Consider the following 20,081-nt stretch of genomic DNA (forward strand, 5'->3'; position numbering starts at 1 on the left):
ACCTGAAGAAGTTGCAACATGTACGAGCTATGCATTGAAAGTAATTGACATCTTGGAAGAATTAAAATCTTTGCAGAATAATGTTGACAAAGAGGAAAAACGTTCATGGAGTAAATTGAAATGTGTTCAAAGACAGGATGAATTGTGGGTTTCTGAGGAGGGTCAATTGGTTTTGCCAAATAGCCTGTTGTCTCAAATGGCAAGGTACTATCATGGTCAGGCACATATTAGGAGGAATGCCATGGTTCATCTGTTCAAAATTGATTGGTTCAACCCCAAGTTTAGACAAGTTGCTGAAGCAGTTTGCCATTGTTGTGTCATTTGCCAGCAGTTAAATGCGGGGAAAGGGACAGTGGTCAACTTGAGCCACATTGGAAGAGCAGGAGGTCCATTCAGCATAATGCTAATGGGTTTTATTGATATGCCTGTGTGTGGAGGTTTGAGATATGTGTTGGTGATTGTTTGCATATCTAGTCACTGGATTGAAGTGTACCCTACACGAAGAAATGATAGTCTCACAGTAGCGACGCTGCTTAGAGAACTGATACTGCGTTTCAGGTTTCCGATCACTTTAGAATCAGATAGGGGAAGTCACTTCAATAAAGAAGTAATTAAATGACTGTGTGCACTGTTAAACTTGAGCAGAAGTTGAATTGTAGTTACCGCCCTGAAGCATCAGGACTAGTGGAGCAGATGAATGGTACCTTGAAGTCACGAGCTGCAAAGATGTGTGCAGCTACGAATTTTAAATGGCCTGATGCGTTGCCTTTAGTGTTGATGTCAATGAGAAACACACCTTACATGATGACAGGGCTGCGCCTCATGAGGTCCTCATGGTCAGAGCAATGAGGTTACCAGGAGTGCCAGCAAATGCACTTGTAAACATTACAGATGATATGGTGTTGGATTGCTGCAAGGGTCTGGCTGATGTAGTCTGCTCTTTTTCTCAGCCGGTGGAATCCACCCTACTCTGCGACCGATCCATGACCCAGGGCACAACCTGGGAGCTGGGGACTGGGTTGTTGTCCGAAAGCACGTGAGAAAGACGTGTTTGGAGCTTCATTGGAAGGAACCATACCAAGTGGTCCTAACGACTACTACAGCTGTGAAGTGTGCTGGGATCCCGAACTGGATTCACGCAAGTCACGCAAAGAAAGTGGCATGTCCACTGGATCATGAAGAGACGTTGTTGAGAGTACCAACAACAGTGAGACAAGTCTCAGGGCTGGAAGAAGAACAAAGAGGAACTGAGACCAGATCTGAGCTCGTTGAGGATGGTTCAGTCACTCCTGTGAGAGATGAGGTTGGAGACCTCCAGGAGAGTATCAGAGAGCCTATCTCAACTGAAGCAGCAGGAGAGCCTAGTCAGAGGAGGGCTTTCCCAGGAGCAGACGTTCCTGAGAGACGAACAAAGCAATTGCCAGACCCAGAAGGGAAGGACTTGAGGTGGATCAAAGTCAAAGTGATCTGACTCCTCCTGAACCGGTTGCAGGTCCATCAAGAGAAAACACCACAGAGCAAGAAAAGGGTTCAAGTTCAGTCTTGAAATGAAAACTGACAGAAGGTCCACTGAAAGGAGATAAGTGGTCTGGAATTGCAAGTGGAGAAAAGGAAAGAGGTGGTTGTCGAACCAACAATCAAGGAAGAAGTAGATACTACGAGAAAACAAGATCTAAGTGAAGGAGAGCTGAATGGTGATCAAAAGTTGAAAAGAAAAAGAATAGGAAGCCGAAGATACTCAGGTCCTGAAGGGGCATATGCAACTTCAAATGAATGGCAGCAAGAGTTTTTGTCTTTTTGTTTTGATAGAGAAGTTCTAAGTCAATATTTTGAGGTGAAGTAAAAAAGGCGAATGAATTCAACTGTTGAAACAATCTGAGAAAAAACGTTTGAGAAAGAGACTATTGAAAGTAACTGGAAAAGACATTGATAACATGATTTTGACAAAGCTGGTAACTGATTTTGCTAAGGAAGAAGGGTTCCTGGAAGTGAAACTGAACTGCTGAAAGAAGAGTTGTCTATTTTGTATTTTTGCTGCAAGTTTCTAAATCCCTTCTGCTTTCTGATTCTTTACAGATCATGGCTGACTTTAATAAACAGGGTAGAGATGCTAGGCACTGTAAATATACAGTATGAGCATTGGTTTGGCTATTATGTGTGAGATATTATTTGTGGTGTTAATTGTGGGTATGTCTGTTATTGATGTGAAAGGATCCAACCATACTTCTGCTTTTGAGACAACTACTGCACTAACGGCATTTGAGAGGTTTAAGTTAGATGTGAAATATTTGCATGATTATACTAATGCACAGGGAGAACTGTCTTCTAACGTTTTCTATCGCTTATTGAGTGAGTATGTTGAGACAATGGATGCGAAGAGTTGTTTTGTGATACGCAGATTCCTTCATCAGTCGAGGAAGGAGTCACCTATCATAGTTTGCCTCTAACCTAGGGGATAAGTTGTAGTCTGTTACTAACAAGGTTTTATAACCAGGAGTATATTCAGTACTTCGATTCGAATCATGATCTTGGGTTTTCGTTTGTTCTTATAATTAGATATTTGAGTAAAGTAGCTAAGGATAATGATATAGTACTAGTTAGAGGATTTTTTTAACCTACATTGACGTTTGGCACACCATATGCGCATAAAAATAACCTGACATGCTTGCTTACACCTTTAGAGAAGAGCTTCTTAGATCACACTGATGACAGAAGAAAGGCGTTAAAGGAGAAATTAGAAAAAGGCTTAGAGAAAAGGACTTACAAGAATGATTATGCTGATAGTGCAATTAAAATGCAAGGAAAATTAGCATTGGATGCACAACACGTAGGGAAGCTTTGTATATATAGATCTAAATCACGCACTGACACTTTATTCGTGGGTACGAGTGAATGCAGGCATGTGTTTTTGTTTCAGAGTAAATAGACATGGACTCTGCAATTCCAAGGATTTATAATATTTGTGGACTTAATGCTTATTACCGTCTTCCAAGAGGATGGTATGGGACATGTTATTTGGGGATAGTTTTCCCAAAGATTTATCAGATGGAGGATTTGAAAAAGTTTCCGAAAGTGACTGAATTACATCATAAGAGACAGAGGAAGAAGTCCTCTTCTGCAATAGTGTGAGAAATATTTGGTGCGGTGATTCCTTCAGTGGGAATCATCCTAAATTCGATTAAGATTCAAAAGTTGTCTACTATTGTGGATAACATGTTGACAAATTTTTCAGGGGCCATACTCCTTATAGATACTGAATTAGCTGCAGATAGAGCCATGACTCTACAAAATTGTGTTGCTTTAGACATTCTTTTAGCAAAGGATGGGGGAGTCTGTAGAATGATTAACTCTGTTCGTTTATACCTGACAATAGTAAAGAGATAAGAGATTTACTTACTAATCTGACTAGTGCAAGGGCTGATATAAAGGAATTGAAGGAACCAGGTGTTTGGGAAAAAGTTGGCTTCTGGGAGTTATAGTTCAAAGTGCCACTTTCAGAGTTCCTCTTTAAATGAAACTGATCAATATTTGTGTTCTGCTCATTTCACAAGTAAACAAACTATGAGAAGTCATACCAGTCTCTATGTTTATGCTTATACTGCCATTAATAAAGACGACATTCACATCCAGTTAATTCATTAGCAGAACATGTGTTTAAACATTTTAATAAGGTGTTCTCTGCAGGCACACTGTTCAAAATAAATCTCTCCAGAATAATTCTTTACCAGACCCTTTGACCTCTGTCTCTGTGGCATTTAAAATTGTGATTTACTGCATTGCCTCGGGTCCTTTTCCCCTGAATAGTTATTCAGTTAGGGCTGCATCAGTGTTGTGGCACAATAGTTATAGGGCTTCAACTTACCAAACATCAACTTCATCTTACCAAACATCTTGATAAGGATGCCCCACTGATTTCAGGATGACGCAAGGCGCATTTGAAGTTTTCATATTTATCCATCTCCAAGTGTATAGTACACACGCAGGAACTTAATATTTCCTCGCCACATGTATCATTCAATGATGTTTCCATTCCACTAAACTGGGCACTGCCACTTGTAAATTAATTGCAAAACTATTGGTCTGAAAAGCGTTGCGCTCTGACTGCCAGTGCCAGCATAGGGTTGAGACCAGGACTCTCGAAAAATAAGTCAACAAGAATTGGGGCACTCCCAGAGGTAAAGATTAGCAGATTCCATATATATATATATATATATATATATATATATATATATATATATATATATATATATATATATATGTGTGTAGATAGATAGATAGATAGATATATATATATATATATATGTGTGTGTAGATATATATATGTATATATATATATATATATATATATATATATATATATATACATATCATTCCACAAAATCTGCTAATGCTACCGAACAACTTTCAGATGGGTGCCTCCTTCGTGCGAGCAGCAAGCACGTAAAATACAAACACCAAGCATATATAAAATATTAACCAGTTTAGTCCAGATGTCACTTACAGGCACCACTAAATAATTAAGAATTGTCTTTGCAACATTGCTTCTAAGTGAATCCTTTGTTGCCACTTTTACCTACCTTATTACCATGCATTCCGCAGCACTCTCAACATTTTTAAAATAGAAACATTTAAACATGCTGGGCCTGATTCACAAAGGTAATCTTAGACCCAAAGTCTAACTTCACTTTTGCTCCAAGTTTACACTTTTAATCTAAACGTAGACCAAAAGTGTAAACTTAGACCAAAAGTCTAGCTTTACTACAAGTAAAATTAGACTTTGGTCTAACTTTACAGTTTTGGTCTAAACTAAGACCAAAAGTGTAAAGTTAGCCCAAAAGTCTAACTTTACTATGAGTAAAAGTAGACTTTAGGTCTAACATCAGACTTTTGGTCTAAGTTTACCTTTGTGAATCAGGCCCGTTATCATTTTCCCAGTCTGAACAACCCTTTATGTGCTGGACTCCAACCACCATCATAAACGCCTTAGATGCTAATGTCCTTCTCACAGTTGGAGTTGAAACAGCCTTAAGTGGTGTTTTGAATGAAACTTATGATTGTGTTACACCAGAAGGTCTTACAGGTCAAGACTCATACACCTTCACACATTGAATAAAACATAATAATGGATTATCCTGAAACAAGGGGTTACTATGTCTGGAGAATTTCAGTCCTTTAAATTAAATTGAATCAACTTTTTCTGGATTAAAAATCCTACTTAGTACAGTGTTCAAACATCTAAAACCCTTTTCTAAGACACCAAACATTGTAAGCTTCATAATAATTGCCCAAAAAGACAGATTTGAGTGAGACTCCCAACCTTCCAAAAGTGTACAAGCCCTACACACATCCTACAGAGAGTTGCATCTCCCTGCAGGCTTAGAAATACTTATACATTTTAACAATTCTGATTTATACCTATTCACCTTCCTGTATGACAGGCCATGCTCAAATAATTAACTTTTTGCACTACTGTAGGAAAGTACCATAATTCTTGACATGTTACTCCAGTTTCTGCCTGTTTGTCAGTGTGTTTTTACTGTCTCACCAGGATCCTGCTAGTCAGGGCCCCAGTGCTCATAGTTTGTGGCCTGTATGTCAGTATGTTTTATTGTGTTGTCAGTATGCTTGACTGTGTCACTGGAGACCTGCTAATCAGAACTCCAGTACTTATGCTCTCTTTGTTTCCAAATTCGTCACTATAGTCTAGTGACCACTTATTTCACTCCAGATTGTCATACTGGAACACCCACTTATAAGTCCCTAGAATATGGTACCTAGCTACCCAGGGCATTAGGGTTCAAGGAGATCCTTATGGGCTGCAGCATTTCTTTTGCTACCCATAAAGAGCTCATACAAACACGTCTTCAGGACTCCCTCTGCAGCCTGAGTGAAATAGTGCAAGCACTATTTCACAGCCATTTTCACTGCACCAGGTAACTTATGTCACCTATTTGTATAACCTTCAGTTCCTGAAGGCTAGGTGCAAAGTTACTGTGTGTGAGTGACCCCCTTCACTAGCAGAGGTGCCCCCACATTGTTCAGGACCAATTTCCCAGACTTCGTGAGTGCGAGGACACCATTATAAGAGTGCACTACATACATGTCAATACATATATGTAGCTTCACAATGGTAACCCCAAATATGGCCATCTGAGATGTCTAAGATTGAGAAAATATACCCCCAATCCAATGCTGGTAGTGGGGGGTCAATTCCATGCACCCTGGGGCTTCACCATGGACCCCCAGTACTGCCAAACCAGCTCTCTGAGGGTTCCACTGCAGCCCCAGCTGCTGCCACCTCACAGACAGGTTTCTGCCCTCCAGGGGCTTGAGCAGGTCAATCCTAGGAAGGCAGAGCAATGCATTTCCTTTAGGAGAGGGGTGTTACAACCTCTCCAATTGGAAATAGGTGTTACAGGCATGGGAGGGTTATCCTCCCAGAGCCTCTGGACATGCTTTGAAGGGCACAAACGGTGCCCTCCTTGCATAATCCAGTCTACACTGGTTAAGGGACACCCAGTCCCTGCTCTGGCGTGAAATAAAGGAAACAAAGGAAAGGGGAGTGACCACTTCCCTGTCCATCACCACCCTAGGGGAGGTGCCCAGAGCTCCTCCAGAGTGTCCCTAAGTTCTGTCATCTTGTTTTCAGGATGGTCAGGGAACTCTGGGAGCATCTGAGCGGCCAGTGCCAGCAGGTGACTTCAGATACCCCTCCTGATAGGTGATTACCTGGTTAGTTGACCAATCCCCCTCTCAAGGCTATTTAGGGTCTCTCATCTGGGTTTTTACTCAGATTCAGTTTTGCAAGATTCCAGCAGGACTCCTCTGCAACCTCTGCTTCACCTTCTGCTATCAGATCAACTGCAGAACTGATCCAGGAACTCTACAACTGCGACAAAGTATCCAAGAAGGATACTGCAACTCTGTAACTCCAGCTCCTGCCACCAACTGCAACAGTTTCCATGTTGTGCACGCTCTGAGGACTGCCTTTCTTCACCCTGCACCAGAAGGACCAAAGGAATCTCCCGTGGAGTGATGGAGTCACTTCCCTGCTTTAGCAGGTACCACTCTGCAGTGGCTACCGGTACTCTGGGACTCCTCTCCACAAGCGTGATCCCTGCAACACAGTTGATGGGCCGAAGTGATCCTGACTGTCCAAAGGTCCAGCTGTCCAAATTTGGTGGAGGTAAGGGCTTGCCTCCCCGAGCCAGACAGTACTTCGTGCACCACATGTTTTGCAGCTCCGAGGGCTTCTGTGCACTTCTCCAAGAAATGCTTCATGCATAGCGTATCCCAGGTCCCCAGTACTCCATCCTGCGACGCGCAGCTCCCTGAGTTGTTCTCAGGCAGTGTGGGATCCCGTTATGTAGTGCTGCGATGACCACAATTTGCAACTCCTTTGTTCCCGTGTCCTGGGACTCCTGTGGGTGATGAATGGTCTTATGAGGGCTCTCTGAAGTGCTGAGAGCCCCCTCCATCTCCTCAGTCTGAGTTGAGAACCCCAGGTCCCTCCTGGGCCCAGGTAGCTCCTTTTCCCGCCAACCGCGTCATTTGTGTGAGCCAAGGCTTGTTGGCGGAATCCAACGATGAAAACCAGCCTGATCAAATGACTTGACGTGGGACATTTCTTGCACCAAGCAGGAACCCGCAGCTGTCTTCTCTGGTGCATTTCTGACTTTTTCTTCCAACCGGAGAATCCACTTTTGCACCTTCATCCGGGTTAGCAGGGGCTCCTGTTCTTCCTGGACTCTTCATCTGTTCTTGGACTTGGTCTCCTCTGTCCACAGGTCTTCAGGTCCAGCAATCCATTGTTGGTGTCTTGCAGGTCTTGCTTGGTTTTTGCATAATCCTTTACCACGACTCCTAGTGTGTTCTGAGGAAACTTGCTGTACTTTACTTCTGTTTTCCTGGGCTCTGGGGTGGGGTACTTTACTTACCTTTGGTGTTTTCTCACACCCCCAGCACCCCTCTACACACTACTCTTGCCTAGGTGGGGAACCGACTTTCGCATTCCACTATTTTTGTATATACAGTTTGTGTTGCCCTTAGGCCCAGTCTAGCCAATTGTGATTTTCACTATTTGCACTATTTTGTGACTGTGTACTTATCTGATTTTGGTTACTAGTGAATATTTCATGTGTTTTACTTACCTTCTAAGGGAGTATAGCCTCTAAGATATTTTTGGCCTTGTGTCACTAGTACCTTTATTTTTGGTAACACTGAGTATTGACTTTCTTGTGTGTAAGTACTGTGTGACTACGGTGGTATTGCAAGAGCTTTGCATGTCTCCTAGTTCAGCCTTGGATGCTCTTCCTACAGCTACATCTAGACAGCCTGGCGTCATTCACTAATAAGAGATAACTGGACCTGGTATAATATGTAAGTACCTGTGGTACCAACTACAAACCAGGCCAGCCTTGTACAACTACCTCAGCTGCTCCTTTCAACACAACAATGAAACTACTTTTGCCATGAAGTCTATAATCCTTGTTAGTTTCTGGTGCCCAGGATCCTTCTATGAGTTTTGTAGTGCCTGCAGAAAGAACATGCAATTCCCATAATCTCTGGAATTTCTACATGCCATCAGACACAGCCGTCTTCCAATCACCAAATCATAAATCCCCCTGATGGGCTCAGGAGACGTTTGCAAAAGCCCAGAAGTGGCAATGAACAATCCACTGTCAATTTCAACATTACTGGGAACCTTACTTGTCACCACCATAAAGGAGATACTACAACATTTTCTAATGATGAATAATCAATGTCATCCTGGGGAAATGTATAAGTCGCATTTCAGCCTTGGAGGAAAACATCTACCCCTGCTGACATCGGGTCTAGTCACCAACTGAAAAATATCTTGACCTGAGCATTCAGTCTGGTCACAGATAGGTCACCCTAAAAGGGCCCTACACTCTCTGAATCACTCTGAAATCTTCCATGTTCAATTTACACCTCCTTGAGTCCTAAAAGGTACTCAATAATCAGTCTGTTATATGATTCTTCAGAAATGGAGCATACTGTACTGAAATTCATCTCTGGAGACAATAATCCTAAATCACTTAGCCATATCTGCTAGGCACTGTTTCACTTCCACCCAAATTCTCACTGTCCCACCAAGAGGAACTTGACTATAAAAGCCATTGCCAGCAACTCAAATTGATTTATATGTAAGTTTTTTTCTCTCTCAATCTCTGACCATGGTCCCCCAATTGACACTTACCCACATCAAACACCCGAACCTTATAAACTGGCAACCAACTCTATTACTCTGTCTGGAGTATCCCTAAATATGTCTTTCCTATTCCAAGCCTGAACACTTCTTAGCCACCAGATCAATTTCTCCCTTGCCTCCTGAGCTATGCAACCCATTGAGAATATCACAATCATCTCCTTAAATGCACCACCCTCAATTTCGAAAGAGCCTGATAATGTAATGGTCCTGGAAAAATAACTTAAATAGTAGGTAAGAGGAAACGTATTACATATACCAACCTTCTTAGTAAAATCATATTCAAAGACAAAACTTTAATTGTTTGTTTCCAGAATTGTTTCAAGGCCTTCCCTTGCAACTTTAAAGCTTTGCCCATTGTGTTCACCACAAACCCTAAAAAATGAGTCTCCTAAGCCAAACTTGACTACAAATCCCAGCCTTTCTAGAAGCTTGCCTGTCATATATGTTTGCTGCAACAACAAATATCTGTCTTAGTCCATGATCAAAACGTCGCCCAGATAAATTATATGTTTGACGCCCCTCACTCTTAACCAACCTACTAGTTGATGTAGCAACTTTGTGAAGCACCAAGAGGCAGAAGATAGGCCAAATGGAAGACTGCAAAAGTGCCAGATCTCTCGTGGCCATTACAACCACAAATACCGCTGGTGATGTTCCCAAATAGGGATTGACAGAAACACTTCATTCTCATCTGGTATACAAATCTTCCTTCTGTAGAATGTCCCTGAGAAGTCCCTTCCTTTTTAAAATGGGGGTAAGCCACCCAGTCATTCAACTCCTAAAGGTTATTACTAGAAATATTCCTTTGTACTTCTGTACCTTTTTATTTTTTTCACTAGAATAAGCGGCTGACAAACCCTTATAAACCTTTATTCATTTTTCTTTTTCTCCTTTTTTATCACAATTCCTGAACTTCCTGATCCACCTACAATCTTTCCTATGTACATAATTTTATAACCTAAGGTCCTCTTCTGTGAACTGGTTTCTCCACAAACTCTTTTCTGTATTCCCTCACAGTTCCTAGAACCCAGAGATCCCGACTTACTATCATCCAATTTTTGTAAAAATGGGCATGTGTGTCACCCAACTTTAAAAGGATAGATAACAAACGTAAATTCACCCCAGCTGTGATTTAATGCACAATGTTCTCCATGATTATGCCTCTGCATAAAAAAACAGTTCCATGCATTCCCACATTGAAATACTACGTAGGGTAGACGAGTCTAAAGCCTGTTGAAAAAGAAGCTCTTAAGAAACTTTGACACTGGATTAGGAACTGCTCCCTTGTTCACCCACCGGACACAAAAATATGATGCCCAAATACTTTGGGGATTTTTGCATTGAAACTCTGACATATCCTTAATGAATGTACCACCCAATAGCATTCTGTGAGCTACTGAACCTCCATTATTGGAAGATAATTTCATTGGGCCTATTTTTAGCAGAATTTTTGTTCTCCCTGTGTTTCCACCATCTGTCTACTGGTAACAGATAACTTTTGTAGTTAGTAATCTGACTCACAGAGACAGTTTTATGGCATTTGTTGTTATTGTTAACTACACCCTGTGATGACCTTTCTTTGTTCTTTTCATCATCCGCCTATTGGAAACAGCACTACTTCACTGGAACCTCTAACTTCAACATTCAATTCCTCAATTGATTTAACAGATATTGTGATGATTTGCAAAATCGCCATTACTTCTGTTAATGAAGAGTTTTTTGCCTGGGTAACTACTTATGTATTATTCATCATATTAGAATAGTGAACTATCTCTTGATCTCATTGGTAGGTATCACAAATACTGCTGAATCTTTAGTTGATCATCCCAGGTCTTAAAGCTGTGACAAATGTGTCAACAAGTTCATGTGGTAACTGCTGTGTTGTGTAAAATATATATATTTCAACTATAACAAATTCCTTGGTGAAATGACCTTTCCAATTTTCAATTACCTCCTAGAATTCATGGTATTCCAGCGAGTTATTTTGTTGTCTGTGCACACTAGCAAGTGATTAAAACATTTTGACCTTCTTTATGGAGATTACCTCTTTGAATATTGATCAGTATTCAATACTATAAAATATTGAAGAAGCAAATGAAGAATTAAAGGATCACATTTACCATCATGCTATGCTATGTGGTTCTACTAAAAGCAGCTGCTTAACTTGTAAATTTTGTGTTGCTTTGTCCAAGTGCAACTACAATCTATGTTTACCTCTAAAGGCCCTATGTGTTTTTTGAGGGAAACACTGCTCTCTCTCAGCTTCAAAAGGGTTAAAAATTAATACAGTGATAGATTTGGAAATCATATTGTCATTTTTATTAAATAATAACAAACATAATATTTGTGTAAGGATATTACTTTGGGCCAGTTAATTTAGGCATAACATTTGAACAATTGTATAGGGAATCAAATGTCATATTCCACAATAGAATTCTTGCACTTTTATTAAAGGTAAGCTTGTAATGCTTTGCTTTCAAAGGATGTCATTGCTAAGTTACATTACCTAATTACCATGGAAGAAACTAAAATCACATTTATTTTTAAATCTGTGCTGTGTGTGTGGGCTTTACCTAACTCCATTATTCACTACCTACCTTAGAAAGGGTTTTTGACTCCTTTAGAACAGTTGCATTATTTGTAATAATCTTAAAGTTACAGCTCACACCATTAAACAAAATATATTCCCAGTTGCCCTCACAAATTTAAATAAGGTAATATATTCTACGTCACTGGTCAACAGATTGCCTTCATAAATTTAGTCCATATGTCTAGTGGATCAAACAATATTTTTTAATGTGAACAATATTCTCACCTGACAATTTATGGAAGCTATGTCATAAAGTTTGCTGTTCCCAAAACTCTTCCTCAATATTGTTACATTAGTTATAAGCTCAGAAAAGACAGTGAATCAAGTTTAAAGAAATATTGTTTTCACCAGTCTACAACAATCTGGTGTTGGCCCTTCTTTTAGAATCCTACATAGACTGCTTTATTGATATCATCCGTCTATCAAGGAACTTAATTTAGCTTGTTTAAGGTTTGTGGGACAGGGTACTCCACCACAAATGTGCCAGAGTACCGTAGTTGCATAGGCTCTCATTATTCTAATGAGACTACTGGATTTGAGTGGCAGAATCACCTGCGGTGTGGGGGACTGAGTCTCACCCACTACAGGTGACACCTGTTGGCGCATTCTGGGTTTTGCACCGGCTAACTAGCAGTGCCTCATCTCCACCCAAGAGCAGGGATGATTAGGCAGCCGAAAGCATGACACAATTGACTCCTCAGGGAAATCGTGGTCACTCAGATCGCATCCGTTTCTCTCAATACATTAATCTCACATATACAAGGACAATCAGAGGAGGAGTATATGTTTCAATAAGATTTTAATGAAGCAGCTGCATCTTAGATAATAAAGCATGTACTGCAATAACCAGGATGATGAAGCATGACAGAATTAAAATTATGACAAGGAGAGTGAAGCACAAAAATAACGCTACCATGTTGTCACAAGAGTCATTAAAATAATTCCTACCCAAGCTATACTAGAGCACAGCATGTTGAGCTCTATCTAGGTCTGCCCTTCAGGTTCCCCTGAGAAGACATCATCCCTCATACCTGAGCAAGAGACCTGTAGTCTACAGAAGCAGCTGTAGTGAAGCGTTCAGCAATCAGCATACAGTCCTGGTCATCTGGCTGGAATCTCCCTCTAACGTGTATGGGACAGAGAAGTGTTTTTATAATAGAACAGCTGATGTTCCATGAAAATGTCCCTACGTAAGGATGTGTATGTTTCTATGAACACCAGAGACAAAGAGTTACCACGTTTACCGGCAACCTATCTGCAGCCTGCAGAAAAGCACAGAGTGAAAGAAATGTCTTGTTTAAGACCACAGTGCTGACCTAGGCAAAGAACAGCTATATTGAGAGAAATAAAACAAGACTGCAAATGTGGATATTGTTAAAATAATAAAATAAAATAATAAACAAAGCTGAATAAAATATGTCTAGTGTAAAGTGCACAGCAGCAGGCCTGGTTTGCTAAAATAACGTATATGAGCTATAACTAAAATGGCTACACAACACCCTGTCTGCCACACTCGAAGTTCCTGTGCTCTATTTAGAGTTAGGGGGTACCACTATGTTTCTAGTAGTAGTTTTGGTAGTTTCACTGTCTCCACCTGCAGAAACCTTTCACTGGCAGCTCGATTGACATTAGACTGTCAGTGGATGTCAGACCATACAGTCTGTTGAGGGAGAAGTTCTAAGATCCTTTTTCTGAGGCTCATCTATAGAAGAGTTAGATAAGGAAATATTAAGCTGAGGCTGCCAGTTAGGCAAAGATAGCCCCTACGCAAATGGATTGCAGCAGATGCTTGAGCTCTAGAGCACAACATTCAATTTAAAAATAACATGGCATCAAGATAGAAATTAAAATGAATTGCCCCATCAGATATCAAAAACATTCAAAGACACCCCAAAGATCGCACTACCTATGCCTTCTCACAGTGATAGCACAAAAAAAATGGAGACATGAGGATGTGTGAACTTTCACAATTACAAGAACTACCATGTGTAGTCTGCAAGGTTGCACACAAACTGAGCACTTCAACAAATCGTTCTGGAAGTACACACACATACAATATTCTCACGAATGATGCCTCGGGTTCAGAGCCTAGAGTCTCATGTTCAGAAAGGAAAGGCACCTGCCAAAAGATATGAGTATAGGTGGGAGTAGCAATAAAAACGGATGAGATCCATTGTGGTAGGTTGGGGCAGTTAGGGACATTGGACATTATGCAATATAAAATCCAGTTGCTTTATTTGACCTGTGAAGGCTAATTACATTATACCCCTTCCTTTTAGCTTCTCTTACAAATTAGCTGTATATCTTTGTATAAATGGTATCATCCGTTTTTCATGAGAAACAAATATTGCTCTAACTGATTGAGTCTTAAGGTCTTGGATAACCCCGGTCAGTTTGACCCTGAGGGTTAAAGTGTACCCATTAGACTTCCACCAGATGCTCCTGCTTCTCCCCCAGATTCCTAACTCTCTGATTTCAAACTCCCTGCCATGAAAACCCCACTTGTCACTTGTGTGAAGAAGAAAATAAGCGTCCATCAGTCTCCCACCAGTGCCATCTACATCTTTACTTTGTTGTGGCAGAGGAACTTTACTATTTGTTGGTGCACATTATACTTCCCTTACGTTACCCCTTACCTGTCTGCATTAGTTCTTGACACTTAATAACCTTTCCCTAATCGCCCTCTGGATGGGGGATTTGTTTTTGACCTAGCTGAGTCTCTGTTGGTTCATTCCCCGTTTCCCTGTTACCGCTATCCATATCGGTTAGAGTGTTTGGTGTTTGTTTCTGTTGCCACCCCTAAAGCAAAAGCCCCTTTTTACTAATGCAGCTGAGATGCCAACTCTTTCTCATTCGAATCAGCACTGTTGCCATTTCTGTGGGAGATGACAAAGAAACAGTCATTCAAGTACAAAGGGGAACAGGATCACGAAAGAGAACACAAGACAGTGGTAGCACTGAAGTACAACCCAGCCTTCACTCTGGCATCAACCCAAGTGAGTGTGCCAATGCCCTGTGTTTCTATACTGAATAACAAAACGATTGCAGCCATAATTAAGTTAAACAAGGATCTCAAACAACAGCTATCACAAGCACATGATCTAGCTGCTATGTTTCCATTCACAATGCTAGGCAGACTTTAGACTTCCATAAACAGCTGATGCAAAGAGGCAGCATCTGAAGAGTCATACTTGGGGACGCCAACTGACAGCTCAGTAAAATGAAACATGAAACTTTGATTTTAGATTTGCCAGCTGCGATTTCATCTCTTTACAGGAAAAAAGGGTGCATCATGACGTGGCTCTTCTGAGGACAGATGTTCAGACATCAAACACTGGTATAACATGCACCCTGACAGCCCGCATCAAAAAAACGTTTTGGGGTTTCCATTCTTTTTCATGGTACTGAGAAGAACAGAGAATTAACATTGTAATTGCACAGCAGAGGTACAGCTGTCCCTCTGAGCCTGTGACTTCTTATGGCTCATCATGTATCGGTCTTCTCTTAGCCAGCTAGCTAGATCAATTGGTACAGGATTCAAACAAGATCCCAGGAAAATACTACATATTCATCTTCTTAAATAAAAGCAGAAACACATTATATTTAAACACAACTCTAAATTATTAAATTAACCAAAAATAATTCAAGAAATGTGTTTTCAATACAACTCACGTTTGCGAAAAAACTGATTATTTAGCTTTACATTTGTTAAATATTGATATATCCAGATAAACTAGATACTAATTCAGATTATCGTCATAAACATAGTATGGTTGCTTAGATATTCTTTACGATTTCCTCACATTGCCCCTAGCATAGAATTTCCCCAAACTACCACTCAAAATATACTTGTCACCACTAAAAACATCTGCACCTCTATATATCGATTACACAGAGATAGCTGAAATTCCAGCTCCTGCCGTCATCTGTTTTGAACGTATTACTGAACATATTCCTCAATCCTAAGGGTTTTCAGAACATGAACCCCTGACACTTTTCCTGCGTTTTTTTATCCTTCAATTTCACGTGCTGTATTTATTTTTTCTCAGGTAAAATAGATTTTTACAATTACTCAAAAGTGGTCAGCTGATGTCATTTATATTGTTAGAAATTGGGTCTTTAGTTGGCAGTCAGGTTACCCCCTGTCCAAGCAGGGACCCTCACTCTAGTCAGGGTAAAAGAGAATCACTCTCAGCTATCCCCTGCTCATCCCCTTGGTAGCTTGGCACGAGCAGGCAGGCTTAACTTCAGAATGCTAGGTATAAAGTATTTGTACCAACTCACACACAGTAACTTAATGAAAACACTACAAAATGACACAAGACAGTTTTAGAAAAATAGAAAATATTTATCTAAACAAAACAAGACCAAAACAACAAAAATCCACAATACACAAGTCAACTTATTAATTAAAAAGCAAAAAGAGTCTTCATGTCCTCTTAAACACAACGCTAACACTGTTAGCGTGAAAAGGTATCTGGGTCGTGTTAAAATAACCCGCACGGGCGAGTGTGTGTCGAAAAAGGTAAGTGGTGTGTTGATTTCTCACCCGCAAGCGAGGTCGTGCATCGCTTCTCCTTCTCCATCCGATCAGTGTGCGTCTTTTCTTTCCCCAAAGGAGAGAGATGCATCAAATCCGGCCAAAGCACCTTGGGTCCAGGCAGGCTTGCGTTGTTTTTCTGCTCCCAGCGATGTTGCGTCACTGCAGCCTCCGTCAGAGATGCTGAGCATCATTTCTCCAGCTGCGTGCATCCATTTCAGCCACGGAGCCGGCAGTGCGTCGTTCTTTTAGCCGCTCTCGGAGGTTGCATCAGAAATTTCCCCGCATGACGATCTATGTGTGGATTTCCAACCTTGGTCCACCAGCTTCACCTGACAAGGCCCCAGGAACTGGATAGGGCACTAATTGGCAGGTTAGGAGTCTCAGCAGAGGCTCCAGGGGCTGGCAGAGAGAAGTCTTTGCTGTCCCTTAGACTCCAACAACAGGAGGCAAGCTTAGTTTGAAGCCCTTGGAGAGTTCTTCACAAGCAGGAAGGCACACAAAGTCCAGTCTTTGTCCTCTTGCACAGGCAGAAGCAGCAACTGCAGGATAGCTCCACAAAGCAAAGTCACAGGCAGGGCAGCTCTTCTTCCTCAGCTCTTCAGCTCTTCTCCAGGCAAAGGTTCCTCTTTGTTTCCAGAAGTGATCTAAAGTCTGTGGTTTTGGGTGCCATTTTTATACCAATTTTGCCCTTTGAAGTAGGCTTACTTCAAAGAAAAGTCTCTCTTGTTTGTGATATCCTGCCTTGCCCAGGCCAGGCCCCAGACACACACCAGGGGGTTGAAGACTGCATTGTGTGAGGGCAAGCACAGCCCTTTCAGGTGTGAGTGACCACTCCTCCCTTCTCCTCCCTCCTAGCACAGATGGCTGATCAGGATATGCAGGCTACACCCCAGCTCCCTTTGTGTCACTGTCTAGAGAGAGGTGCAAACGGCCCAACTATCAAACTGACCCAGACAGGGAATCCACAAACAGGCAGAGTCACAGAAATGGTTTAAGCAAGAAAATGCCCACGTTCTAAAAGTGGCATTTTCAAACATGCAATCTTAAAATCAACTTTACTAAAAGATGTATTTTTAAATTGTGAGCTCAGAGACCCCAAACTCCACATGTCTATCCGCTCCCGAGGGGAATCTACACTTTAATCATATTTAAAAGCAGGCCCCATGTTAACCTATGAGAGGGATAGGCCTTGCAATAGTGAAAACCGAATTTAGCAGTATTTCACTGTTGGGACATATAAAACACATTAGTATAGGTCCTACCTTAAACATACACTGCACCCTGCCCTTGGAGCTACCTAGGGCCTACCTTAGGGGTATCTTACATGTAAGAAAAGGGAAGGTTTAGGTCTGGCAAGTGGGTACACTTGCCAAGTCAAATTGGCAGTTTAAAACTGCACACACAGACACTGCAGAGGCAGATCTGAGCCATGTTCACAGAGCTCCTAATGTGGGTGGCCCAACCAGTGCTGCAGGCCCACTAGTAGCATTTGATTTACAGGCCCTGGGCACCTCTAGTGCACTGTACTAGGGATTTACCAGTAAATAAAATATGCAAATCATGAATAAACCTATCAACCATACAATTTACACAGAGAGCATATGCATTTTAGCACTGGTTAGCAGTGGTAAAGTGCTCAGAGTTCAAATGCCAACAGCAACAGGTCAAACAAAATAGGAGGCAGGAGGCAAAAAGACTGGGGATGACCTTGCAAGAAGGGAAAAAGTCCAACATATATGTATTGTTCTTGGAATTGTATTTGAAAGTGCACTAATACTTCAGAGTTTTTCACATACCAGATAACCCTCAGATGGTCTCCCACGTTAAGTATGGCTTTAGCACTGATAAATGAGATCTGATACACAAACAGTCGTGCATCGCCTGCACCTCGATTTTCTTTTTTTTCAATTATTTTTATTAAACAAAAAGAGAGGTAAAAAAACGTGGCAAAACAATTTGTTGCATACATATCATGTCCACCACTCAGTATCATGAAGGAGATATATCACCCTGCCAGCCGGTCACACTGGCACCGGTACGGCCAAGACACTCCTAAAATACACCCGGGACGGCCTGCCCTATTCCCACTCCCTCCCAGGCATCCTTCATGTGTCCACCAGGTCCAAGCCTCTGTAGGCCATCCTCGCCCACCAAACCTTCTCCCACTTCCTAGGGCAGACCCTTCCCTGGTAAATCACACCCTTCACCCTCTGGCACCAATCTAAATCCCTTTCCCAGTCAGTCAGTCCAGGAACCTCCTGCTTGCCCCAGGCTTTCGATATATTACGTGTTGCAATTCCCAAGCCTGCTCCTATCGCAATCTCCTGCTTCACCCTGTAATGCCTTCTCCCACTCCCCATCTTCTAAGGCCCCCAGGTCTGCGGACAAGCCTCCCTCAGACCACCCAGTAGGTCAGAAGTGTTGCTGACCAATTTCTTGTAGATCACTGAAATTCCTTTTCCAGGAATGGGTTCTCTGAGTATACTGTTCTCCAAAAGGGAAAATTCAAGCAGTAGCTCACCCTCTCTATTTTGTCTGCTGAGCGCATGGCCGAGTCAGAGATATTGAAAATGTACGGCCTCTCTCAGACTAAAGTCTCGACGGAGCTCCACGAAGCTACCAATGGCCGGTCCCTTCCATATGCCTCCCAAGTGCTCAATACCTATCAGTTCCCACCTTTTGAACCCCTGCAGGCCACGTACCTCTGACAGAAGATCACTGTGCCAAAGCAGGGTAAGTTCAGTTAACCTCCTGTACCAGCCGAGAAACGCATTTGCTTCCTTCCATGCCCGGACTACCGCCAATGTGTGCTGCGGGAGGGTTGTGCAACTTTATATTCTGTTACTGATTTCCCACTGGGGGATTTCTGTCAGTGTATCAACACACCTGCTCTCTGGTGAAACACACTTAACAGGAACTCATTAGCCAGCTCATAAGGGAGGGACCTATCTCTCTACTGACACCTTTTTTCCTGCATAGGTTGTGGATTGGCTTATTATTTAATCCCTGAAGTCATTTTATTCTAAAAATAAAAATGCAGCACTGAGAACACGCTATAGTTCGGGTTACCATACTTGACGGGCTTCATGAGGTAAAACACAAATCACAAAGTATTAAAATGGCATTGCAGGTTGTGGATTTCTTTGTGACTGTCAATGTTAAGTTTCCTATGGATCCTAATGCAGAAGGGTTAGGAAAAAGGCACTGACCACATTCTTCCAGTTTTCAAGAAATGTGATTTCCTATTGAAAGCCCATGCAGTCTCAAAGCATTTTATTGTTCTTAACCATTTGCACAGTTAAAACTGTCCATTAGGAATGGTTTCCATAGCAAGACAAATATTTGTGGTGATCAGTGATTCTATGGGATGCTACTTGCTCAACTGATCCACATTTCGCAAAAAGCCACTTTTCTTGCCATTACAATTCTTGTTGTCTTCAGTACCATGGTTTACAATAATGACTGCTCAATAATGTGATTTGGTAGATGTCTCAGTTGTCCCTTGCATGCCTCCATCTCAGGATTTGCATCGGGTTTCAATGATTTGCAGATGGAATCTTGCCTCATCAATATTTAGCAAGCAGACTTTGCACTACACTGAATTTATCCATCTCACACAGACACAATGAACTTGCCAGGACACCTGTCAGATCCTATGCAACCACATCCTTAGGGGTGTAGCTTAGTCAGTGAAATCTGGGGGGGGTGAATCGTAA

At 41.6% G+C, this 20,081-nt stretch overlaps 1 protein-coding gene across 1 annotated transcript in view; it reads left to right on the top strand.

Moving 5' to 3' along the window:
* Positions 1 to 20,081, top strand: part of LOC138268125 (enoyl-CoA delta isomerase 2-like) — a 1,004,455-nt gene that overhangs the window by 982,163 nt on the left and 2,211 nt on the right. The gene's annotated exons all lie outside the window — the stretch shown is intronic.

Source organism: Pleurodeles waltl, chromosome 2_1 (assembly GCF_031143425.1).
Source record: "Pleurodeles waltl isolate 20211129_DDA chromosome 2_1, aPleWal1.hap1.20221129, whole genome shotgun sequence".
Taxonomy (NCBI): Eukaryota; Metazoa; Chordata; class Amphibia; order Caudata; family Salamandridae; genus Pleurodeles; species Pleurodeles waltl.